This window comes from Spermophilus citellus (assembly GCF_964194105.1).
Source record: "Spermophilus citellus genome assembly, chromosome: X".
NCBI lineage: Eukaryota > Metazoa > Chordata > Mammalia > Rodentia > Sciuridae > Spermophilus > Spermophilus citellus.
The window spans coordinates 37,260,407-37,287,137 of record NC_138190.1 but is presented as its reverse complement, the minus strand read 5'-3'; the positions used below and the strand labels follow the sequence as shown (position 1 = coordinate 37,287,137).

The following is a 26,731-nucleotide window of genomic DNA, read 5'->3' as shown; positions in this document are numbered from 1 at the left end:
TTTTTTGTTATATACATGACAGTAGAGTATATTTTGACATATATCTCTTTTTTTGTGGGGAAGGTACCGGGGATTAAACTCAGGGGCACTCAGTCACTGAACCACATTCCCAGCCCCATTTTGTATTTAGAGACAGGGTCTCACTGAATTGTTTAGTGCCTTGCTTTTGCTGAGGCTGGCTTTGAGCTCTCAATCTTCCTGCCTCAGCCTCCTGAGCCTCTGGAATTATAGAGATGTGCCACCATGCCTGGCAAGTATATCTTATTATAATTTTAGAATATGGAAATTTTAATGACATTTGTTCTTTCTATCCACAAATACAGAATGTCTCTCCATTTATTTGTGTTTTCTTCAATTTCTTTCATTAGTATTTTACAGGTTTAAGTTTATAGGTCTTTCACCTCCTTGGATAAATTTTTACCTAAATATTTTTTTAAAATTTATTTATGGTTGCTATGTAAACTGGATTTTTCTAAATTTCCTCTTTGAATAGTTCATTATTCGTGTATAAAAACAGTACTGATTTTTGCATGTTGTATTCATATCCTGCAACTTTACTTAATTTGTTTATCTGTTCTAGTAGATTATTGGCATAGTCTTTATGGTTATCTATGTATGTAAGATCATGTCATCAACAGAAATGATTTGAATCAGCAGGTATTTGGTACCATTTATAATGCTCCTCTCTTTTATAATTTGGAATTTGAGGGTGGTGTATAAAGCTTATTGGGAAAAAAAATCTACTGTGATTGTTCCAATAATGGCCCAGTACCTCCTTGAAATGCAAGGAATATTTCCTTGTATTATTGCTTTTTGTAGTCCCTTTCCACAGCAACTCATATAACTTGCAGAGGTTTGATAAACATTTGCATATTGAGGTTTTTCTGCTTGGAAAGCTCACTCTAAGAAGCCAACCAACCACCATGTAATAGGCCTGACTGTCCTGAGATCACTATGCTGTCTGGAACTTGAAACTAGCCACGTAGAACAGCCACATGGAAGAGGACTAAGGTGTTCTGGCTAGGTTAAACAGAATGATGGTCCACTGAAGATTTCCATGCCATAATCCTGGAACCTGTGAATATGTTATGTTACACATAATATTACATGTTAATTACATGTTTATTTTCGGCAGCATTTTCACTGCACAAAAATACATATACTGGTAATAAGCTGCATAATATATATTGAGTATTACTGGTGATTTTCTATATGATTCAATGTCCTATATGTGCATTAAAAACTGATATTGCACTATGTAAAGATAAATGGTAAAATTCATACCAATATATTATATCTTAACCTAGAATGACATTGAATAACAAATAAAAAACACTATGGCAACTCATAAAAGGGATCATATTATAAAGGAAAATTTTTATATTTTACTACCTTTCATGGTATCTCCTCCTTCCAGCTGTCAACCCTAAATTTTTGCACAGGGTCTCACATTCTTATTTTGCATTAGGCCTAACAAATTATGTAGAAGATCCCAATATAGCAGAATTAAGGTTATTGATGGAATTAAGGTTGCTAATCAATTGATCTTAAGATGGAGTAACGATCCTGTATTAGCCAGGTGGCCTCAGTGTAATCACAGGGTCATTGTGGAGAGAAAGAGAGAAGCAAGAGACTCAGTGTCAAAACCAAAAAGATGCCTTCATTGATTTTTTTTTCCAATGCTGGGGATGGAACCCAGGGCTTTTTGCATGCTAGGGAAGTGCTCTACCACTGAGCCACATCCTTAACCTGAGAGATGCCTTCATATAAAAGACTGGACAGGCCATTACTGGGTTTGAAGAGGGAGAAGGGCCATGAGCCAAGGATGCAGGCAGTTTCTAGAAACTAATGAATGCACAAAAACATTCTTTCAGAATGGAAGTCTACTCTGTCAACCTTTCATACCAATGACATCTATATCAGACTTCTTCCCTCAAGAACTATAATGACAAATTTGTGGTATCTTAGCTGAGTGTGGTGGCACATACCCGTAATTCCAGTGACTCAGGAGGCTGAGGCAGGAGAATTGCAAGTTTGAGGCCAGTCTCAGCAACTTGGCTGAAAAAACAAAGAAACAAACAAAAAACCCAGAAAGGACTGGAGATGTAGTTCAGTGGCAAAGCGCCCTGAGTTCAAACCCCAGTCAAAAAAGAAAATTTGTAAGTGGATTCTGATCCATAATGGGGGTGGGGGGGAGTAGGGAAGAATAAAGAAACTTTGGATTGGGCAGAGGGGAGTGAGGGAAGGGGAGGGGCTGTGGGGATGGGAAGGATGGTAGAATGAGACAGACATTATTACCCTATATACATGTATGATTACACTACCTGTGTGACTCTGCACCAGGTACTGCCAGAGGAACAAAAAGTCTTATACAGTGTGTCAAAATGTCATGTATAACTAATTAGAAAAAATTAAAAAAGAAAAATGAAAATTTGTATTGTTGTAAACTACTAGTGTTAATTTGTTACTTTGGGATTAGAAAATTAACACAACAATCTGTAATTCCAGCCCAGCCATGAGCTAAATGAAGTTGGCATCACATAGAACAGAAAACTACCCAGTCAATCCACAGGGTCTTAGAATTCATAAATTGCTGTCATAGAGGAAATTCTCTGATAAATGCAAACATAGTTAAGTGATAGATATTTTGATTGCAATTAACAGAAAAGTACATGAGCTTTTTTAGGTTGAAGCTAAAAATGTTTGGAGAATGTTGAAAACAATGTATAGGTATCTCAAAAACCAGGAAATAAAGGCAGACTATGAGGGCCCTGAACCAGGACCTGAAAAGCCATCAGAGGTATAGTAGGGGCCTGGGGATGTAGCTCAATGGTAGACAACTTACCTAGCATGAATGAGGGTTGGGCTCCATCCCCAGCACTGTGTAAAATAAAAATTTTAAGAAATGAAAAAGCAATAAAGGGCTTCTCTATCTCTCTAGGGCCACATTCTCTCTTGAACCTGATTCTCTCTCTCTCTCTCTCTCTCTCTCTCTCTCTCTCTCTCTCTCTCTCTCTCTCTCTCCCTCCCTCCCTCCCTCCCTCCCTCTCCCTCTCCCTCTCTCTCCCTCTCTCTTCTCTACTTCTTCAGGCTTTTATGGTTTTGAGAGCAAACAGGATATTCCCACCCAACCTTTCCCTGGTTTGCAATCTAAGTTCCCCACACACTAACCAGTATGTCGGAGTTTCTAGTCTTAACTTCTCAAAGAAAGAAAGTGGTCCTAGCCAGGTACAGTGGTACTCAGGAAGTTGAAGCAGGAGGATCTCAAGTTTGAGGCCAACCCAGATAACATAGTGAGATCTTGTCTCAGAAAAGGAAAAGAAAGGGGGGGGGGGGGAGGAGACAGAGAGAGAGAGAGAGAGAGAGAGAGAGAGAGAGAGAAAGTAATTTAAGTGGATCAATATGCTGCCCTGGTCTAATCAGCAGTGGCCAGGAGGCATTTCATCTGGTAAACACATGGCCAGTAGGGCCCGTGTGAATGAATGTACATGTATGTACAAGAACACACACATTGGCACTGTGAGGCAGGCAGACATGCTAGTGATGATCTTGTGATCCATTTCTTCTGGTTAATAGTAGTCTATTTGATCTTGGTGCTGTAACTTTAAGAAAATTTAGATGAGCAAGACAGGTGGTCCCAGATGCCAAAGCCAGGAATTCTGGGAGTACAGACCCAGATGCTCCTCCAAGGTAAGGCTGAGTCAGAGCATGGGCTCAAAGGTTGCTACTTCCTGGAACTCTTACAACCTCCTTACTTAGGATAGGGAAGTCCAGACTGTGGGGACATTTGAGGCACAAGCATTCAGGAAACTGGATATGTGGCATTGGTTTGGGTGGTGAAGAAAAAGACAGACTGTTGGGTTAATCTAGCTCTAGATAACATACCCCTTTCTGCTTTACACAATTGCTGATGCATGTCTCTATTTGAGGAATCTAAAATCCCATGCCCTCTCAGTTGTGATTGCATCTTGTTTAAATAAGATTTTGTTTCTTGGGGCTAGGGTTATAGATCAGTGATCGAGTGCTCGCCTTGCATGTGGAAGGCACTGGGTTCGATCCTCAGCACCACATAAAAATAAAGGTATTGTGTCCAACTAAAAAAAATATTTTTAAAAAAGATTTTGTTTCTTTTATAGATGTTAATGGACCTTTATTTTATTTATTTATTTACATTATTTATATGTGGTGCTGAGAATCAAACCCAGTGTCTCACACATGCTAGGCAAGCACTCTAAGCCACAACCCCAGCCCTGTGATTGCATCTTTAAAGTAAATTAATTATTGTTACTTTAATCAAACCTGCCATTAAAAGGTTGATAATTCTTTTTTTATATATACTGGGGATTGAACCCTGAATTGCTTAACCACTGAGCCACATCCCCAGCCCTTTGTTATATTTTATTTAGATACAGGGCCTCACTAATTTGCTGAGGCTGCCTTTGAACTCACCATCCTTCTGCCTTATCCCCCAGATCCACTGGGATTACAGGCATGTACCACCATACCCAGCTGAAGATAATTCATTTTCAAATAAATGTGCCTCCAGGAGATTCCAATACATCTCTCTGGGAGAAGGGAATATTCTTTCCTCTACTCCACACCTGTTTTATCCCATCCCTGGTTGAGAATCACTGATTTCAATCATAAAATGGTCAGTTCCACAGATATTCTTATTGGTGTTAATCATTATTAAATCAACACTTTTCGAATCTAAGAAATGGCTTTAGAGTGAAGATTCATGAGGATACATTTACTTGCAATGAAGAAATAGCCTTAGGCCATTTCATTTTATTAAATTGCCTTTGTATTAGACATCTTTATATTTGCTATTAAAGTGTCAGCTATTTTATATGTGCCCACATACTGTGTCATACTTTCTGAAGTATATAGAAAATGCAATTTGTGCAAATGAATAAAGTCTCAAACTGTATGGCTAGCTGATCTATACATAGCTGGGGTAATAAGTTTTCCTAGTGTGGCAATCCTGCCTACAGATCCAGTGGTATTCAAAAGCTATATTATGTCTTTATTACTCTAACATCTCATCATTCATTTAGAATTGGTTTTACTAAAGCCACCTATTTCTGTCTTGAACATTATCAAAGAACCTCATCAGAAATCATATTTCTATATTTCTTCTTAAATAATAACTTGTTTTCAGCAAATATCCAGAGAAGGCTGTGCAAAAAAATTATTTTTCTTGAGCAGCTAAAATAAGAATGGAGTAGTTTTTTTCCCCCTAGGAAAGGTCTAGAATAGCATTTCCCAAAATGTGTTCTGTGTGATGTTATCAGGTATGATGTGGAAGGCAGAGGATGAAGATCCTTGTTAAAGCAAAAATAAAGAGTTTTATTATAAGACCGCTTACTAGGGTTCTTTAGAAATAGAACCAAAATGGAGAGAGATTTATCATGAGGAATTGGCTCACACAAATATGGAGACTAAGTAATCCTATTATCTGCTATCTGCAAATTGGAGGCCCAAGAAAACTAATACTTTGAATTATAGTCTGAGTCTGAAGACCTGATATCCAGGGGAGCCAGTGGTGGGAATCCCATTTCAGAGCCAGGCCCAGTGGCATATACCTGTAAGTCCAGTGACACAGGAGGCTGAGGCAGGATGATCACAAGTTAGAGGCCAGCCTGGGTAATTTAGCAAGACCTTATCTCAAAATAAAATTAAAAAAAGAACTGGGGACATAGCTCAGTGATAGAGTGCCCCTCAGTTCAATCCCTAGGACCTCAAAAACAAACAATCTCGGTCCAGGCAGGAGGTGATATGAAATGCACTAAAGAGACAAGAAAGGGATGGATTCCTCCATCTTCAATCTTTCACTCTATTCACACCCTCAGGGGATGGATGATGACCACCCACACAGGAGAAGTCCATCTATTTTGCAGAGTTCACTCATTCAAATGCTAAAATCATCCTTAACTGCCCTGAGAGATATACTTAGAAACAATGTTTAATCTGGGCACCTCAAGGCCCAGTCAAGTTGATGCATAAAATTAACCACCATAGCCAAGAAGATAGTGGACACTGCTTCAAAACAAATTGATCACAAAAGTCCTTTACTGAGTAAAGAACATTGGAAAATTATAAACCTTACTATGTATTTTTGAAAAAGTTTATCTATTATATGGTGGGTTTTTAAAAAATTAGGTGGATGTTACATCACAAAATATTAACCATCTAATGTGAATGATTCAGTGGCATTTGGTGCATTCACAATATTGTGCAGCTACCACCTCTATCTAGTTCCAAAACACTTTAAGACCCCACAGATAAAATCCTAGCAACAACCAATCTGCTTTCTGTCTCTACAAATTTAGTATGGTAGCTATAGGGGGGGAAAAGACTTTTTTATTAGAACAGTTTTAAATTCACATGAAAACTGAGTGGAAGATACAGAGAATTCTCACCTACCCCATACCCCTACATATGCACAACCTCTCCCACTGTCAACATCCAGCATCAGAGTGCTATATTTATTACAATCCTGTGTTGACTTTTTAATGGGACATTATTCAAGATTCTTCAAAGCCTTGTTTTCATAACTGAGACAGTTTATGTAGGCAGATGATCCATGGCAAATTCCTATAGAACTGTCCTGTAGTTGTATCCCTCAAATGATGTCTATATGACCTTTTTTCCTCCTGCTCCGCTACTCTATAAAATTCTGCTTCCTGACTGTGATGATGGATTGAATAGATCATTCTTTTTAGGTGCTCAGAGAACACTGTGGCATTGGCCTCTCATCTCTTCAAGATTGATTATGAGTTCTATGAAAACAGAAGGCATTATCTAGCATACATTACATTCCACCTTCCTGAAAAACACCACTTCTATTTCTTGGGCACAATAATCAATGTGTTGTAGGAAGAAAGAAGAACATCTTGTTCTTAAATGCAGCCCTCTGTGTGTGGTCAGCCTTCTATCACTGTGACAAAATACCTGAGAAAATCAATGCAAAAAGGAGTAATGGTTTATTTTTTACTTTTATTTTCAGAGATTTCAGTTCATGTTTGCTTGGCCTTGTTGCTTTGGACCTTTGGAAAGCCAGTATATCAAGGCAGAAGTTTATAGTAGAAGAAATCTGCTTGCCTCATAGTGGCTGGGAAGAAAAACGAGAGAGAGGAAAGAGCTAGGGTCCCAAAATCCCCTTGAGGGGCACACCCCCAATGACCTAAACTCCTTCTATTCCGTTCCAACTCCTAAAAGTTCCACATCCCTATAGTACAACAGGCTGGGGACCAAGTGTTTTTTTTTTTTTTTTCTTTTTTTACAATTAGTGAACTATAATTATACATAATACTGGAGCTTATTTTGACATAATTATACAAGCACGGAATATAATTTTCTCCAATTCAGTCCCCAGTATTTCTCCTTTTCCTGCCTTCCTTCCTCCACCTTGTTCCCTTTCCTCTACTCTACTGGTATTCTTTCCATTGATTTTCAGTTTTTTAAAAATTCATGCTCTCTCTATGTACATAAAGATGAAATTCATTGTGATATATATATATATATATATATATATATATATATATATCACAATATATATATATATTTTTAATTTTAATTTTTTTTGAGAGAGAGAGAGAGAGAGAGAATTTTAATATTTATTTTTTAGTTTTCAGCGGACGCAACATCTTTGTTTGTATGTGGTGCTGAGGATCGAACCGGGGCCACATGCATGCCAGTTGAGTGCGCTACCGCTTGAGCCACATCCCCAGCCATATATATATATATATATATATATATATATATATATATATATATTTTAGTCAATTTCATTCCACCATTCCTCCCTTTTCTCCTCACTTCACCACCCCTCAATCCCCTTTCTCTATTCCACTGATGGCTTTTCTATTTTCATGGGATTCTCTCCCCCAATTTTTTTCCCTTTATTTCGATCTAGCTTTCTCATACAAAAATCTAATCCTTGACTTTCTGAGTCTGGCTTATTCACATTGCATGATGTTCTCTAGTTCTATCCACATACTGAAAAATGCCATATTTTTTCTTTATCCATTCATCTATTGATGGGGGTTCTGGGCTGGTTCCATAACTTGGTCAATGTGAATTACACTGCTAGATATATCAGTGTGCTTGTATCACTATAGTATGCTGATTTTAGTTCTTTTGAATAAATACCAAGGAGTGGGATAGCTGGGTCATATGGTGATCTTGTTCATAGTTTTTTGAGGAATCTCCATACTGTTTTCCAGAGTGGTTATACTAATTTGCAGTCCCACCAACAGTGTATGAGTGTACCTTTCCCCCCACATCCTTGCCAGCATTTATTATTATTTATATTCCTTATAACTGTCCTTCTAACTGAAGTGAGATGAAGTTTAAGTATAGTTTGATTTTTATTTCCTTAATTTCTAGAGATGTTATGCATTTTTTCATACATTGACTATTGGTATTTCTTTTTTTTTGAGTTTTCTACAGAGGATTTATGACTATTGGTATTTCTTATTTTGAAAAATGTCTATTTAGTTATTTTGCCCACTAATTAATTGAGCTATTTGTTTTGTGGTGTTGTTTTTTTTTTTTTGAGTCATTTATATATTTTGGATATTAATCTCTTGTCTTAAGAGCAGGTGGCAAAGATCTTCTCCCATTCTGTAGGCTCTCTCTTTATGATTTTGATTGTTTACTTTGCTGTACAGAAGCTTTATAATTTGATGCTAACCAACTTATTGATTCTTGGTTTTATTTCTTGCACTTTAGGACTCTTGTTAAGGGAGTTGATGCCAGTGCCAATGTTGGGAGTGTTGAATCTACATTTTTTTCTAGCAGTTGCAGAGTTGGTGGTCTAATTCCTAGAATTTTGATCTATTTTGAGTTGATTTTAATGAAGGGTGAGGGACAGGGATCTAGTTTCATTATTCTACATATGGATATCTGGTTTTCCCAGCACCATTTTTTAAAAGCCCATCTTTTCTCTAACATGTTTTTGCTACCTTTGTTGAGTATTGAATGACTATATCTATGTGGATTTGTCTTTGTGTCTTCTATTCTATTCCATTGGTCTTATGACTGTTTTGATACCAATACCATGCTGTTTTTGTTACTATAGCTCTGTGGTATAATCTGAGGTCTGGTATTATGATGCTTCCAGCATCATTCTTCTTGCTCAGAATTGCTTTGGCTCTTCTAGGTCTATTATTCTTCTAAATGAATTTTAGATGTTTTTTTCTAGTTCTGTATAGGAATTCATTGATAATTTGGTTGGGATTGCATTGAATCTGTATAATACTTTTAGTAACATGAACATTTTGATGATAACAATTCTCCTCGTCCAAGAACATGGAAGGTATTTCCATTTTCTAAGGTCTTCTTAAGTTTGTTTCTTCACTATTCTATAGTTTTCGTTGTAGAGATCTTTTACCTCCTTGGTTAGATTTATTCCAAAGTATTTTTGCATATGTGGTTACTGTGAATGGGATAGTTTTCCTGATTTCTTTCTCAGAAGATTCATTATTGAAGTATAGGAAAGAAATTAATTTATATATGTTTATTTTATATCCTACTAGTTTGCTAAATTTGTTTATCAGCTCTAGAAGTTTTGTGGTGGAGGTTTTTTGGGGGTCTTCTAAATATGGGATAATATCATCAGGACACTTGATAAGTTGACATATTCTTTTTCTATTATCCCTTTAATTTCCTTCTCTTGACTGATTTCTCTTGCTAGAGTTTCAAGAACAATGTTGAATAAGAATGGTGGGAGTGGACATCCTTGTCTTGTTTCTGATTTTAGAGAAAATGCTTTCATTTTTTTCTTCATTCAGTATGATGTTTGTATCCCATCAGATCATAATGTAAATTAGAAATCAATAGCATGATAAAAACTGAAACAATTTGAACACCTAGAGATTAAATAATATATTTTTTTGAATGAGGAATGGGTCACAGAAAAAAATCAGGGGAGAAATTTTTAAAAATTCTTAGTAACAAATAGAATAGAGATACAACTTATCAAGATCTCTGGGACAGTATGAAGGCAATTCTAAAAGGAAGGTTTATAGCACTGAGTTCCTACATTAAAAAAATATGGAAAGATATTAAATAAATAATCTAACATTATATCTCAAGACCTTAGAAAAAGAATAAGCTAATACCAAAATCTGTAGAAGATGGGATATAATTAAAATCAGAGCTGAAATTAATGAAATTGAGAATAAAAAATAATACAAAGAATAAAAAATAAAAATAATACAAAAGAAACAAGAGTTGGCTCTTTGAAAAGATAAACAAAATTGTTAAATTCTTAGCCAAACTAATCAAAAGAAAAAGTAAGAAAACACAAATAAACAAAATTAAAGGTGAAAAAGGAGATGTCACTACAGACATTCTTGAAATCCAAAGGATAACATTAGAAACTATTTTGAAATTCATACTCCAATAAATTAGAAAACCTTAAAGATATTGACAAATTTCTAGACACATATGACCTTCCTAAATTGAACCATGAGGATTTAGAAAACTTAAACAGACCAATATCAAATAACGAAATTGAAGCAGCAATTAAAAGCCTTTCAACAAAGAAAATCCCAGGACCAGATGGATTCTCAGGTAAGTTCTATCAGATATTTAAAGAAGGACTAATAGGAATTCTCGTTAAATTATTTCATGAAATATAAAACAAAGGAACATTCCCAAATTCATTCTATGAAGCCAGTATCACTTTGGTACCCAACCAAGAGAAAGACACATCAAGAAAAGAAAACTTCAGGCCAATATCCTTGATGAACATAGATGCAAATATTCTTAATAAAATATTGAAAAATCACATTAAAAACACATTTAGAAAATAGTCTACCATGATCAAGTGGGTTTCATCCCAAAGATGTAATGTTGGTTCAACATACACAAATCAATAAAATTTGGGCTGGGGTTGTGGCTCAGCAGTAGATACTCACCTAGCACGTGCAGGGCCCTGGGTTCAATCCCCAGCACCACATAAAAATAAAATAAATAAAGGTATTATGTCCAACTATAACTAAAAATATTTTAAAATAAATGAATAAATGTAATTCACCACATAAATAGAGTTAAAGACAAGAATTGTCTCAATAGATGTAGAAAAGGCATTTCACAAAGTCTAACAACCACTCATATTTAAAACACTAGAGAAACTGAGGCCTCTGAAACCATGAGCCAAAATAAATCTTTCCTCCTCTAAGTTGTTTTTGTCCAAGTATTTTGTTCACAACAATGAAAAGCTAACACATCACTCCACAGAGGAAGGGTTGGGGAAATGGCTTGCTGTAGCTTGCACCAACTGAAAAAGGAGTACAGGATTCCCTCATCTCCCATTGCCTCAAGAAGCCCTTTTTCTTCTCCAACTCTCCTTCCCTCTGCCCAGCCCAGGTCACTGCTTTCTCCTCCCCAAGCCCATTCTACACTTCATGCCTTTTCTTCAGTCCAAACTTTGGGCCTGACAGATATAGTTCAGAGGTAGAGTGTTCATACCTGGAATCCCACATTCAATTCTCAGTAACAAGAAAAAAAAATTATAAGGAAGTAAAAAGAGACACAAAATTGAGAAAAGGGTATTGTGTATTCGGAATGTTCCCAATGTGTTGTTATTGGAAGGGCATCCACTAACTTCCCTGCATATTTCAAAGTTTATTGATTTCTCAACAGAGCTGGCATAGAATAAGGAATTTATAGGAGTCGTCAGAGATGATGGAGTCATGGAAAATGGTCACTGGACCCTAAAACTTCCAGCAAACACCTCTTACTTTCCATGAATACTAGTTCCTGGAGTGTGATAACTTAACCATGTACCTGGAGGTAGGAGGCTATTTGATTCTTTTTTTTTTTTTTTACTTATCATCCCTTTTTACTTATTTATTTATTGATTTCTTGTTTTTTTTTAACTTATCATCCCTATTTACTTATTCATTTATTGCTTTCTTTTTCCATTTTTTATTAGTGAATTACAGATGTACATACTGATGGGATTTGTTGACACATATTCATACATGCAAACAATATAAGTTTGACAATATCATTCTCCAACACTTCCCCCCTCCCTCCCCATCTCCCCCTCCCTGGTCCCTTTCCTCTACTGATCTCCCCTTTATTTTCATGAGATCTGCCTCCACCTTTCTTTTCCTTTTTCCTCTTCAATTTCCATATCTGAGAGAAATATATGACTTTATGAGTTTGGCTTATTTTGCTAAACATAATGTTCTCAAGTTACATCAATTCCCCTGCAAATGTTATAATTTCATTCTCCTTTATGGCTGAATAAAACTCCACTGTGTATATATACCACATATTCTTTACCCATTCATCCATTGATGAATGCCTAGGTTGGTTCCATAATATAGCAATTGTGAACTATGCTGCTATAAACATGGATATGCATGTATCACTATAGTTTAATGACTTTTATTCTTTAGGATAAATACCAAGGAGTGGAATACCTAGGTTGTATTTTGGTTCTATGCCTAGTATTTTGAGAAAGATCCATACTAATTTCCATAGTCATTGTACTAATTTACAATCACATCAAAAGTGTAAAAGTATTCCCTTTTCTCCACACATTCTCCAGCATTTATTATTTTTTGTATTTTTGATGGCTGCCATTCTGACTGATGTAAGATGAAAAGTGTAGCTTTGATTTGTATTTCCCTAATTGCTAGAGATATTGAACATTTTTTCATATATTTGTTGGCCATATGTATTTCTTCTTTTGAGAAGTGTCTGTTTAGTCCATTTGCCCTTTTATTGATCGGGTTACTTTTTTTTTTTTTTTTTGGTGTTAAGTTTTTTGAGTTCTTTATATATTCTGGGTATTACTCCTCTGTCAGAAGAGTAGATAGCAAAATTTTTCTCCCATTCTGTAGGTTCTCTCTTCACATTCCTAATTGTTTCCTTTACTGTGCAGAGCTTTCTAATTTGATGCCATCCTGTGTATTAACATTTGGCATTATTTCCTGAACTTTAGGGGTCCTATTGGAAAAGTTTTTGCCTGTGCCTATATATTTGAGTGTTGACACTACATTTTATTATGGGAAATGCATAGCTTCTGGTCTAATTCCTCAATTTTTGGTCCATTTTGAGTTGATTTTTCTGCAGGATGAGGGATAATGATCTAGTTTCATTCATCTACATATGGATAACCAGTTTCCCCAGCACCATTTGTTAGAAAGGCTGTCTTTTCTCCAATGTATGTTTTTGGCATCTTTATCAAGGATCAGATAACTGTAGATGTGTGGGTTTGTCTATGTGTCTTCTGTTCTGTACCATTGGTTTATGTGTCTGTTTATTTGTCTGTGTGTCTGTTTATATACCAGTATCATGAAATTTTTGTTACTATAGCCCTGTAGCATAATTTGAAGTCAGGTATTATAATGCCTCCAGCATTGCTTTTTGGTTTAAAATTACTTTTGCTTTTCTGGGTCTTTCATTCTTCCAAATGAATTTTAGGACTGTTTTTGTTGTTGTTTAATTCTGTGAAGAAATTTGTTGGTGTTTTAATGGAGATTTCATTGAATCTGTATATCTCTTTTGGTAGTATGACCATTTTAACAATATTAATTCTGCCTACCCATGAACATAGGAGGTCTTTCAATCTTCTTGTATCTTCTTCCAATTTCTTTCTTCAGTGTTCTGTGATTTTCATTATAGATGTCTTTAAACTCCTTGGTTAGATTTATTACAAGGTATTTTTTTAGGCTCTTGTGAATGCAATTGTTTATTCAATTCTTAATAAACATGCAAATGAAAAGCTATAATAATATTAGCATTCTATTACAAACTGGCAAGGTAATATGTTCAAAATCAACCTTACTTTAATCTATGCTTATAGCTGAAAGTTCTATTAGCTGTGCTCAAACTTTATTTATTTATTAACTGTGCTCAGCCATTATTTATTTATTTATTGGTATTCTAGATGGGCTGTCAAATCCATGTCTTGCACATCTTGAATTACTTATATCAGTTTTTGTTTCATGAATTCCTTTCTGTTCAACTTGTTTGAAAAGAAAAATACTTGTACTAGATTATTAAAAATAAACTTCAGTTGAACTAAAATGAATGTGTTGAAGCCATTTAAGTATTGTCTTTGTACTGTATATAAAGTGAATACAGATATCTGCTAAAAGTCACAAGCTATAAAATCTATTGCTTTAAAGAGGTCAATCTATTTTAATTTATTTGCTGAATTATCTGTTTGATATGTTAGAGAATCTTAAATCACATCTATATTGTGCAGGATGCATTTGTTGTTAACTAAATAAGCATTTGGGGGACTTGTTCTCTGAGTCAAAGGACACTGCTAGAGCCAAGTGTCTACCTGCCCCAGAGTTGGATAACAGTTCCATGATGTGATTGAGAGAGACTCCAAGCAGAACAGTTGGGTGTGCTGAGAGCCATAGCCAAGTAGGAATGACCATGGCATTTTGGGTTGAAAGGTGACCCCAGCAAGCCATTGAGATGATAATGATTGTGTTAAAATGGGCATTCAATTGGAGATTAGACCCCTGCTGTCTGCCTCAGCCTGCTACTTTGGAGCTCTTGGAGACTCCCTGAGAGTTCCCATTGGTTGGGGAAGTGCGGTAGGAGGGAATTCCGGAGGAGGGATTTCCTGTTGGTGTAGTGTGTCCCGGGAGAAGGCCGCGTGCGTGGCATTTGCCGGAGTTTTGGAAATAAAGTTTGTTCCTGCTTGAGTGGCTCGTGATTTTGTGCCCAGCCAGACTGCGGCATGGGTGAGTCCTCAATGACAGAAAGAGGGGACATTTGTAATTGAATATGTGAACCCCATTAATTACTGGATGATTTTTTGTTTTCCTGTGCTGGCAATGGAACCCAGAGCCTTGTGCATACTAGGCAAGCCCTCTATCACTGAGCTACACTCCCAGCTCCAGTGAATACTTTATTTAGAGAAATTCCAAGGTGCAAACCTTCATCCACATATGGGGGCTCAATCTTTCTGACTGTTTTCCTTATGCTAAGATATGACTCGTTTGCTGCCACACCTTTACACATTTCATCAGAATCAGTCCTGATGGGCTGGGGATGTGGCTCAAGTGGTAGCGCGCTCGCCTGGCATGCGTGCCGTCGGGGTTCGATCCTCAGCACCACATACCAACAAAGATGTTGTATCCGCCGAGAACTAAAAAATAAATATTAAAAATTCTCTCTCTCTCCCCTCTCTCTCCCCTCTCACTCTCTCTTAAAAAAAAAGAATCAGTTTAAAATCTCTTAAAAAAAAAAAAAAAGAATCAGTCCTGACCTAGGTTTTAGGGGTACTAGGCAGAGCAAGAGCTTTTAGGAAGGAGAAGAGTTGGAAGAGTTGTTCAGAGAAAGTTAGTTGTGAAGTACATCTATCCAAAATTTTATTAATTAATTCTGAGAAGAGTTTTTTCTATTTTTATTACTAGACTTTTGGGATTCATATATCTGTGATCAAAGAGATTTTTGATAATTGTGGCTTTATCAAGAAACTGAGTTGATAATGATTGACAGAGCCTGCCTTATATACTGGGGACTCATAATTCTTCCCTGCATCTGCTTGAACACAACTGACAGAAGAGTCAGTGTGGGTCCTGATATCTGTCACCAATGTGTCTTCATAGAATATGCTCAGCTTCACTTGACTTGGTTTCTAGAATGAGCTCCATTCTTCCCCACCCTGGGTCTGCATGCCTCCTGCATTTCTACTTGGGATGTGTTCTGGTTTAGATATGAAATGTCCTCCAAAATCTGATGTGTTAATGACTTGGTCTCCAATGCATCAGTGTTCAACGGTGGGACTTTTGGGGACTGAATGATCTGACTTCAGTGATAAATAATCCATTGATGGATTCATACTATAAAGAGTTTTTGGGGAAGGTCCTTGCTACAAAAGTAAGCTCTCTCTCTCTCTCTCCCTGATTCCTAGGTGCCATGAGGTAAGCAGATTTATTCCACCATAAGCTCCCCACCATAAAGTTCTGCCTCACCACAGGCTTAAAAACAATGGTGTCAGCTGACCATGGACTGAAACCATGAATCAAAATAGATCTTTTCCACTTTAAGTTTATTTTCTCAGGTATTTTGTTACAGCAATGGAAACCTAAATAACATAGGATGCTTCCTACCCTTCACAAGCTAGTTTTTTCTCATTCCTCGGGTTACAGTTTAAATTGCTTCCCCATAGCAGCCTTTACTGAGTTCCCAATCTGAACAGTTCACAATAATTATATATTTGTTTGTTTCCTTATTTGCTCCTTATCCCCCTCATGGCAAGCACATTAGTCTGCTCAGGCCTGAGTACACAGACTAGGTGACTTGAACAACAGAGATTTACAGTCTCCCAGCTCTGAAGACTGCAAGCTGGAGATCAAGGTATCAGCACTGATTCTTTCTGAGGCCTCTCTCCTTGGCCTACACATAGCCATTTTCTTCCTGTGTCTTCCCTAAATGCATTTCTGTGTCCAAATTTCCTCTTTTCAAGAGGACACCAGTCATATTGGACTAGTGACCACACTAATAAACTCATTTTAATTAATTACCTCTGTAAAGAACTCATCTTCAAATACAGTAGCACTCTAAAGTTCTGGGAGTTAGGACTTCAATATATGAATTTGGAAGAGGACACAATTAAGCCTATAACAGAAGGAATTGTGCAATTTTCCCATCATCCATTATGTGATTGCTTAGTAACTAGAACAGTGTATGGCGTATGGCACATAATGGACCCTTAATAAATGTTAGTTGAGTGAATGAATGACTTATTCTTCAAAGTTTTTAAAAAGATGAATTCACCTACAGGCCTAGCATGCTAAGAAATTATTTTATTGCTTCAGAGTTCTTTATTTTTATTTTTATTTTATTATTTGTTTTAATTAGTTACATGTGACAGTACAATGACCTTGACATATCATATATTTGAATCACATGAGATACAATATCTCATTTTTCTGAGTATACAGGTTGCAGCATCACATTGGTCATGCATTCACATGTATACACACAGTAATAATAATGTCTGTTTCATTCTACTAACCTTCTTATCAGTTTCTTAGTTATTACTCTACACAACTCTTGTATCTTTCCTGAAAAGGTATAAGCTGAAATATTGGAATACACAAAACAAAAGATGACAAGATTTTTAAATGGAATAGAGCTGCGAGTGTAGCTCAGTGGTAAAGCACATGCTTAGCATGCATGAGGCCCAGGGTTCCATGCTCCATCATAAAAGGGAAAAAAAAGATAGAAAGAAAAACCAAAAAAAAGAAAAGAAATAATCATGCATCGCGTAGATTCATATCCTTGTTTATAGAGGTGGACTTAAGTTGTCTCCAAGCTTTCCAGTTTATATGGTTTATAGAGTCTATCAGATAAAAACAAGGTTGTTGATGTCAAAAAATGGAGAACTTTTCCTGGGTGTTCCCTTGAAGGAGGTACTACATATGGTAACAAATGTATTGATAAGATTTTCAGTGATATACATCAAGAGATCTAAAGGCTGCTTATTTCTCTTTTTTGATTTTTTAAAAAATTAATTGTACTGTATTTATAATTTTTCACTATAAAAGAGCACACATTCATTGTAAAAAATGGTGGCACATGCCTTTAATCTCAGCAGCTTGAGAGGCTGAGGCAGGAAGATCACAAGTTCAAAGCCAACCTCAGCAACAGTGAGGGGCTAAGCTACTCAGTGAGATCCTGTCTCTAAATAAAATACAAAACAGGGCTGGAGATGTGGCTCAGTGGTTGAGTGCCCCTGAGTTCAATCCCTGGTACCATAAACCAAAAAAAAAAAAAAAAAAAAAAAGAAAGAAAGAAAGAAAGAAAATCTATTATAGGAAAGCAGAAAAAAAGACATTAAAACCCAGAGAAAACCATTTCTCCCCAAACGTGGAGAAAACTATTATGAACATGCTAGAGGATGTATTTCCTGACTTTTGCTATGCATGAATATGATTTTTAACAAAGATTTTGATTTGCATATTATCTTCCTTTTTTTTGTTGTTGTTGTGCAGGGAATTAAACCAAGGGCTTCTTGCTTGCCTAGCACACACTCTACCACTGAGCTACACTCCCCCAATGATTTAAAATCAAACTATATATTTCCCCATGACATTAAATGAATGTCATGGGGAAATATATAGTTTTGAAAATATTTTAATACTTTTGAAAATATTTTAATACTTCTGTATACTTCATTAAAGTCACTGAGTCATTCTTTTATCATTGGATATTTTATTTCCAAAATTGACCACTATACAACATGATCTAATGGGCATATTTAAAAGTAAATCTTTGAAAATATTTTAATGATTTCTTCAGAAAAAATTCTCTGAAGATCAAAAGATCAAAATTTATGTGACTCTATGTACAACAAGAGATATAAAAAATTGTACTCTATATGTGTACTATAAATTGTAATGCATTCTGTTGTCATACATAACAAATTAGAATTTAAAAAAAAATTAAATGTTGAAAGACCAAATGGAAAAAAGGTAAATTGGCAATAAAAAAATATTAATTAACACATTTTCATATAAACTGTTACTAAAAGTATACTCTGGTTGCTGTGATTGAGAGTACCAGTGTTTGCACACTTACCAACACTTGGTTTGTGATAATCTTATTTAGCGTGTGTCAGTTTGATACACAAAAGGTGATATATGCTTCACCTTTATATTAGTGTTCATTTCATTACTGATGTTAAACTTTCTTTAAAATAAATGTGCAACTTTATAAATTGTCCTTCTATGACCTTTGCCAGTTTTAATTTTTTATTTGTGAAAACTATGTATATAATTATGTATATACATATATATAATTATATATATGTGTATATGAATGTATTTTCTCAATTTTGCCTGTGTTCTTTCAATAGAAGAACACAATATGGTATACAAATATATAGTGATGGTACTGGGGACTGAACCCAGGGCCTTGAACAAGCTAGGCAAGTGCTCTACTATTTTGTGACAGGTTCTCACTAGTTTACCAAGGTTGGCTTCAAATTTATGATTCTCCTGCCTCAACCTCCTGAGTCACTGGGATTACAGGCATGAGCCATCAGACCCAGTTGCTTTTTTCTTTTATGATTATGCCCTTAAAATTTTTTATACTGTATAGTCAAATAGATCAGTATTATTCTTTATGACACTGTTTTGGGTGTCATGATTAAAAGATTGCATAAATAAATATGTATGTAAGCTGGGTGTGGTGGTGCACACCTGTAATCCCAGTAACTTGGGAGGCTGAGGCAGAAAGATTGCAATTTCAAAGCCAACCTCAGCAACTTAGTGAGGCCCTAAGCAACTTAAGCCCTGTCTCAAAATAAAAAATAAAAAGGATGTAGCTCAGTGGTAAAGCACAGTTGGGTTTAGTCCCCTGTATCAAGAGAGAGAGAGAGAGAGAGAGAGAGAGAGGGGCCATGTGACTTCTGAGGCTAAGAAGAGCACAAGTTCAAAACCAGCCTCAGCAATTTAGCAAGGCCTAAGCAACTTAGTGAGACCCTGTCTCAAAACAAAAAATAAAAAAGGGCTGGGGATGTGGCTAAGTGGTTAAGTCTCCCTGGGTTTAATTCCTGCTGCCAAAAAAAAAAAAAAATTCTCTTCCATCTCTCTCTCTCTCTCTCTCTCTCTCTCTCTCTCTCTCTCTCTCTCTCTCTCTCATTCCTGGTGTAATGTCCTGAGCCACTTTCATCCACCACACTCTTCTGCCATGATATTCTGCCTCTCCCTGGGCCCAGAGCAACAAAACGAAGAGAGATGGGATAATAGATAAATCAGATCTTCAGGAATAGGCCAACTTGTATTTAGATGAGAAGCTCCTGGACAAGTTGTTTGACTACTGTGATGTGGATAATTATGGCTTAAGTAACTACCTAGAATTTGTATCTTTTCTCAACTGGAAAAAGACAATATTTCTTAAGTATTATGAAGTCATTATTAAAGGTAGAAAACCAGATTGTGCAAAACCAACAGAGGCAAATTTGGAAGAATCTGAACCAACTCTCATGATAAAACCTGAAGGAGTTCAGAGAAGGCTCTCCAGATGTTTCTGTGACTATGTGATAAAGTTTCTAACCACTATATGACAAGGTGGGTTTTTTGTTTTGTTTTGTTTTGTTTTGTTTTGGAAGCAGGGATTAAACCCAGGGATACTTAACCACTTAGCCACATCCCCAGCCCCTTTTTAATTTTTGTTTTGAGACAGGGTCTCATAAGTTGCTTAGGCCTTGCTAAATTGCTGAAGCTGGTTTTGAACTTGTACTCTTCTTGCCTCAGCCTCCTGGGTCATGGGATTACAGGCAAGTGTCACCACGCCTGGCTTCTATAAGACAACTTCTTCTGATATCAGTGCAGTTGTAGGAAATGTTCCTTCTATCTGTTACCCAGTTTTTGGTGTTCTAACCATTCAATGTGATTTATATTCCCATCTCTGAATTCATCACATCAGTGATAGAACTAATCATGATAAAGAGGGTATTGTAGTTTAGGTATGAGGTGTCCCCCAAAAGCTCATGTGTGAGACAATGCAAGAACATTCAGAGGAGAAATGATTGGGTTGTGAGAGCCTTAACCCAATCAGTGAATTAATCCCCTGATGGGATTAACTGAGTGGTAACTGAAGCAGGTAGGGTGTGGCTGGAGGAGGTTCCTCCCTGGGGGCATGGTTTTGGGGGTATATATTTTGTGTCTGGTTAGTGGAGTCTCTCTGCCTTCTGATCTTCATATAAGCTGCTTCCACCCACCACAACCTTCCACCATGATGTTCTGCCTCATCTCCAGCCCCAAGGAATGGAGGTGCTGTCTATGGACTGAGACCTCTGAAACTATGAGCCCCCAAATAAATTTGTCCTCCTTAAAATTGTTCTTGTCTGGTCTTTTAGTCACAGCAGCGAAAAAGCTGACTAAAACAGAGGGCAATGCTTATTCATTACTACATCCTACCATCTTTGCCCAGAAAGGAGTATTTGAAAGAGACTTCTTCAAGACCAGTTAAAAACAAGAGATTGCAGAGATATTATGTATCATTCAGTCAAGTTTTCTGAAGAAGAATTTGAAAATGTATGGAATCTTGCATCAAAAAACACCACAGAGGTGAAGTTTGTGTGGAGAACATCAGAAATGTTCTAGATGAGCTACATACAGTATGCAGACCAGATAAGTGTAAAACAACTATATGATATTTTTGGAGTGTATGAATTTAAGCAAATGAATAGTTAAATCTGTGTTCATCTAAAATATTTGACCCATTCTGATTTTTTCTGTTATCTTAGAATTCATCAATCACTCTGGTAGGACTATATGCCTGTGTACATTTTACTAATAAATGAGATTTTGAAATTTAAATAAACAAAATAAAATAAATGTATATATGTGTGTATATTCTCTTCTGAAATGTTGATTTTTATCTTAAAGATTTACATGTTAGCCAATTTAAATTTATTTTGGAATATACTGAGGTTAACACAATTTTTCAACAAATATTAATGCACTTTACATAATAAATGTGATTTTAAATGCCACTGCTATCATATACTAAATTCTCAAATATTCTTGTCACTAGGAAGTCTGTTCTGGACTTCCTATTTTTGTGACTTTGCTTTGTTTATCTAGTCCTACACTCATATGACATTGCTCAAATTATTGTGAATTTATGATATATTTCAATATTTGGTTTTAAGACCTTTCTCATTTTTCCTTTTAAATTTTTCTTGTTTTCTTTCTTGGTTTGTTCAATTCTTCCTTCCTTCCTTCCTTCCTTCCTTCCTTCCTTCCTTCCTTCCTTCCTTCCTTCCTTCCTTCTTTTTACACTGGGTATTGAACTTAGTGCTCTACCACTAAGCTAGATCCTCAGTCCTTTTTATTTCTTATAACAGAAAAAGTCTCCTTAAGGTGCCCAGACTGGCCCTGAACTTGCAATCCCCTTGTCTTGGCTTCCTGAGTTGCTGGTATAGCCAGGCACCTTTGCACCTGTATTCTTTTAGATAAAGTTTCAGCATTTTTCAAGTTGGATTAGATTAGAAATATATTACACTTATAAAGTCAACTCAGAAGTATTAACACTTTTAAAATAATGGGTTTTTCTATCCAGATGGTGTCTTTCTCTATTTTTAAATTTTGTTTTTAGTGGGTTTGGTGTACTTTGCACAATATTGTACATTTCTTAAGATATTTTGTAAATATGTTATTTTCTTTGTTACTTTTATGAAAGAAATATATTTATTTCAAAATACATGACAGCTATGGATACTTGTATATTTGTGTTGCTATCTGCCACTGTCTAATAGTTTGTAAGGTTTTCAAGGATGATTTTCTTGAGATTTCAAGGTAGGTTAAAAAAACTGAAAAGAGCATTAGTATTGTCTTCTTTCAATATTCATGACTTCTATTTTTTCATATTTTATTATATTGTTCAGAACTCACAAGAAATTGAAAAGAATAATTGTGATTTTAAGCATCCTCATCTTATGCCTGACTTCAGGTGAAAAGCCTTGTCAGAATGATGTAGGTTGTTGATTTGCAAAATATACCATTTATTGTGTTACAAAATGTTCTTTTGTCACAGTTTAGCACATATATTTATAATTAATGATTATTTAATTTTACCATCTATTAATTCATTTAGGGATATCTATTGAAATACTGGCATTTTCCCATGATGTGATAAATTATGTTAGTTTATTTTAAAATATTAAATAGCCCTTGCATTCCTGGAATAAATTCTTTTTCTTAATTTGGTATATTAGCCTTTTATTTTCATACTGGTTTCAGTTTTCCAGTGCTATGTTTAAAATTTTTGTTTCTTTACAGTCTCTAGACTATTTAATGAGTTTCTCTCTGAGTATTCAATATTTATCAGTTTTTGATATTGTGGTCTTATTAACTTCATAAAACAAATTGGAAGCTTCCTATCATTTTCTTTACTTTGGAATTATTTTTTAAATATTGGGATAATATAGAGATGAAAATAACTCAATTTTTCTTCCAAAAACTTTTCAATTTCCTCCATAGTTTCTGGTCTATTCCAATATTTTTCTTTTTTCTTGAACCAGTTCATATTGATCTTTCTCAGAAAAATGATTATGAAATATTAATATGCATGCAGATCTCCTAGAGATCTCATTAATTTGTAGAGTCTGATTTACCATACAGTGTGAGTATCCCACTCTCAAAAAGTGTTCTACCTTAATTCATAAAGACAGTAGAATATCTAAGGAGATGGATGTATATGAAGTCATATTCTCCAGAAGCAGATTCTAATTTGAGAATTCATGTTCACATGATTTATTTAAATATTCCTCCAAGTGGAAGCTATAAGGGAGATTTTGTCCTGACTTGGGCAAAGGAATTGGGCCTTATTTTCCAGCACCAATCAGTCATTGGGTAAGAGTTATGGGGTCCAGAGGTGGGGTAGAAGTGAGATAAACTCCTAGGTATTTCCTGCTCTGGTGTTTGTGGGTAAAGTGGCTCCCATAGGCTGAGGTTAATTCTCCTAAAAAGAGGTGCAGAAGTTGTGGAAGGGTCCATGCTGATAAAAAAAGATCTAAGAGGATCTGGGCAGAGAAATGACAATACTGGCTACAAGATGAATTCTATAGCTCTCAAGTAACACTTCCCTCAAGTGTTTATTTCAGACAAATATTAAATTAAAAATAGAGCAACAGCAAGTTTTAGATTACACTCTCTGATGACTTCCAATAGTCAGTCCTTGTATGTTGGAATGCTTTTGCAGAAGATCAATGGCTTAGAGTGGGGTTGACATCCTTTTGTGAAAAGCATGGACATCCTAACAAGGATGGATGCCTGAATAGGGAGCCATATTACCTCTGCTTTAAGATAAGAAATGGAAAAACTATAGGTGAGGCTAAGATTCTTTTGGAAAATTGTTTTCCATTTAGTACAGTGTATAGACACAAGAAAAATAAAGATCTGAAGCTTTATCCCATAAAATAATAATAAAAAAGAATCTTTAGCTTGGGGTTTTTCAAGACTTTGGCCATTAAAAATATATCAGTAAAGGACTCAAAGTAAGTTATTTCTTTCCAATAGTACTAGATATAACTAAATAAAATAAAGTATATGGAAATTTTATCTATATACTAGTTTGTAATTAAAATGAGTCCTACTTTAAAAATGTCTTTAATTTTAGAAATGCCTATTTATACCTCTTTTGTGCAATTATTAGCTAGAGTTTCAGAAACTTATTCAAACCATAATATCTATATAGAAGAAAATATATTTATTCTCTTCTTGGTAATAGAAGAGCATATATTCAGCTTGTCCAAAAATTATATCAGATCCATTTTCAACTACAGCAGATTGTATTTTTCAAAGATGGCAGAATATATATCCCATCCTTCATGCCTTTCTTACAATATGATGTTGACATTTCTCCATTGAGTGGTGGGGTATGTGTTCCTCCCTTAAACCTGGGTGGACTTTTGTTACTGCCTTCATCAACAGAATATGATTTTTTTTTTGAGAGAGAGAGAGAGAGAGAGAGAGAGAGAGAGAGAATTTTTTAATATTTATTTTTTAGTTCTCGGCGGACACAACATCTTTGTTTGTATGTGATGCTGAGGATCAAACCAGGCCGCACACATGCCAGGCAAGCACGCTACCGCTTCAGCCACATCCGCAGCCCAACAGAATTTGATTAAAGGGATGCTGTGTGACTTCTGAGGCTAAGTCACAAAAAAACTCCTAGCATATACTCTACTCTACTCTTCTCTTCTCTTCTCTCCTCTTCTCTTCTCTTCTCTCCTCTTCCCTTTCTCCCTCCCTTCCCCCCCTCATTCACTCTTAAAACCCAGCCACCATGTTATGATGATGTCCATTCTATGCAGAGAGGCCACATGTGGGTATTCCAACTGACAGTCCCAGGTAGGGCCCCAACCAAAAGCCAGTTATCAACCTTCAGAGAATTCCAGAACTGGTCATATTGTCCCATCAACAACAAAGGATTTGAACAAATAGAGGAGCACATGGATACTGAGTGAGCAGCGTTTTTGCCACTCCTTTCATTATCCATTGTTTATTTTTCCAGAAATTGAACAGATGTTCTCATACATACATTGGCCCTGACAAATTTTAGAAACCAGTACATTAAATTTTATTATTTTTATCTTTAAAAATCAAAGCCTTTTGTTTGTGGGGGAAAGGAAGAGGAGGAAATAAGTTAACATAAAGAGGGACCTTAATGAGTCCCTATTTTATCTTGGGTGCTGAGGATAAAACCCAGAGCCTTGTGCATGCTAAGCATGATCTCTAATGCTGAGCTACATGCCCCATACCTAAGTTTCTAGTTTATACTGTTGGACATTTTTATTTGTTGTGCTTTTCCTATCAAGCAAGGCTCTTTGGTTCATGAGTAAGTATTATAAACCATGAGTTAGAATGTAGTTCATTTAGTGTAGGCCATAACCAATTCCTGGATGTAGACTCAAAGACTGAAGAAAAGCCAATGGTATTTCTAAATTTCCTTGATGACGTCTCCCTACAGCAATAAAGAATGTACCAGTAATCTATGGAGGAGTAACTATAACTGAAGTATCATTGCTCACTCATTGAAACATCAGTCTGAAAAACTTAGACTTGAAGCCAAAAATAGATATATCATGTGAAGGGAGAGTCCAATAATGTGACAGTTCTGCAGTTTGTGGGGAGAAGTAAAATATAGACATTAAAAATAAGATAAGGGCTGGGGCTGTGGCTTAGCGGTAGAGTGCTTGCCTTGTAGGCACGAGACCCTGGGTTTGATCCTCAGCACCACATAAAAACAAATAAGTGAAATAAAGGTATTGTGTCCACTTAAAACTAAAAAAAAATTTAAATATTTTTTTTAAAAAATAAGATAAAATGTTGCCAGGAACAGTGGTGAATGCCTGTATTCTCAGCTACTTAGGAGGCTGAGAGACAGGTGGGTGGCAAGTTTAAGGCTAGCCTCAGCAACTTAGCAAGACCCTGTCCCAAAATAAAAAGCAAAAATAAATAAAAGGCTAGGGATGTAGGTCAGTGGTGAAGTGCCCCTGTGTTCAATCCTCAGTACCACACAGACAAAAAAAGGATAAAATGTTTCATTAAAAAAGCCCTACTCAAAATAACTTTAAAATATGCAATTTTAATTGAGATCTCTAAAAAAGTAAGTATGTACTTTTGTCAATTTCTTGTTGACCTGGCAGAAAATTCTCCTTAGAGGAGTGTGGAAGAAGCTGTGCTTTTAATATTTGTGTCTTTGCCATCATTTGTATCTGTGTTCACAGAAACATCCCCCTAATTGCCTTGGAACTTGACCTCTCATGTCTATCTCAAACCTGCCTCACACAGTAAGTCACAGGTATTAATCTGAGATTACACTGTGCTTGAATGTTTCTTATTTCTCAGCATCAACAACCAAAAGTCTGCCTGGAATAGAAGTAGACATTGGGTCTGTTCCAGAATTCTAAATACTGATTGGCACAACTTGGATAGGGGGTCTGTTTGTAGCCCTTTTTTCTTTTATATTTGCTCTGCAGATGATCCAGTTTCATGGCCTTCATGGCTGATAACTCCATCTCCAGAATACACTGCTTTTATCTTCCCTCTTTCTTTCTTGGGGAGCAGTATAGTTTACTAGGAATTAAACCCCCAGTTGCTCTACCACTGAGCTACATCCCCAACCCTTTTTATTTCTTATTTTGATACTGGGTCTCTCTAAATTGCTGAGGCTGGTCTCAAACCTGCAATCCTGCCTCAGCTTTCCAAGTTGCTGGGAT

At 36.0% G+C, this 26,731-nt stretch overlaps 1 protein-coding gene across 8 annotated transcripts in view; it reads right to left on the bottom strand.

The window, feature by feature from the left end:
- The window catches only part of LOC308638858 (uncharacterized protein), a 547,213-nt gene that overhangs the window by 21,573 nt on the left and 498,909 nt on the right, over positions 1–26,731 (bottom strand). For 2 of the 8 annotated variants that reach the window (XR_014019941.1, XR_014019942.1), the window contains exons 1-2: positions 2,846–7,529; positions 1,989–2,058 (exon numbers count right to left, since the gene is read on the bottom strand). The exons of the other annotated variants lie outside the window; for them this stretch is intronic. The gene's annotated coding sequence lies outside the window, so the exon portion shown is untranslated. Of the gene's footprint in view, positions 1–1,988; positions 2,059–2,845; positions 7,530–26,731 lie in introns of those variants that run through there. 8 annotated transcript variants of the gene reach the window in all.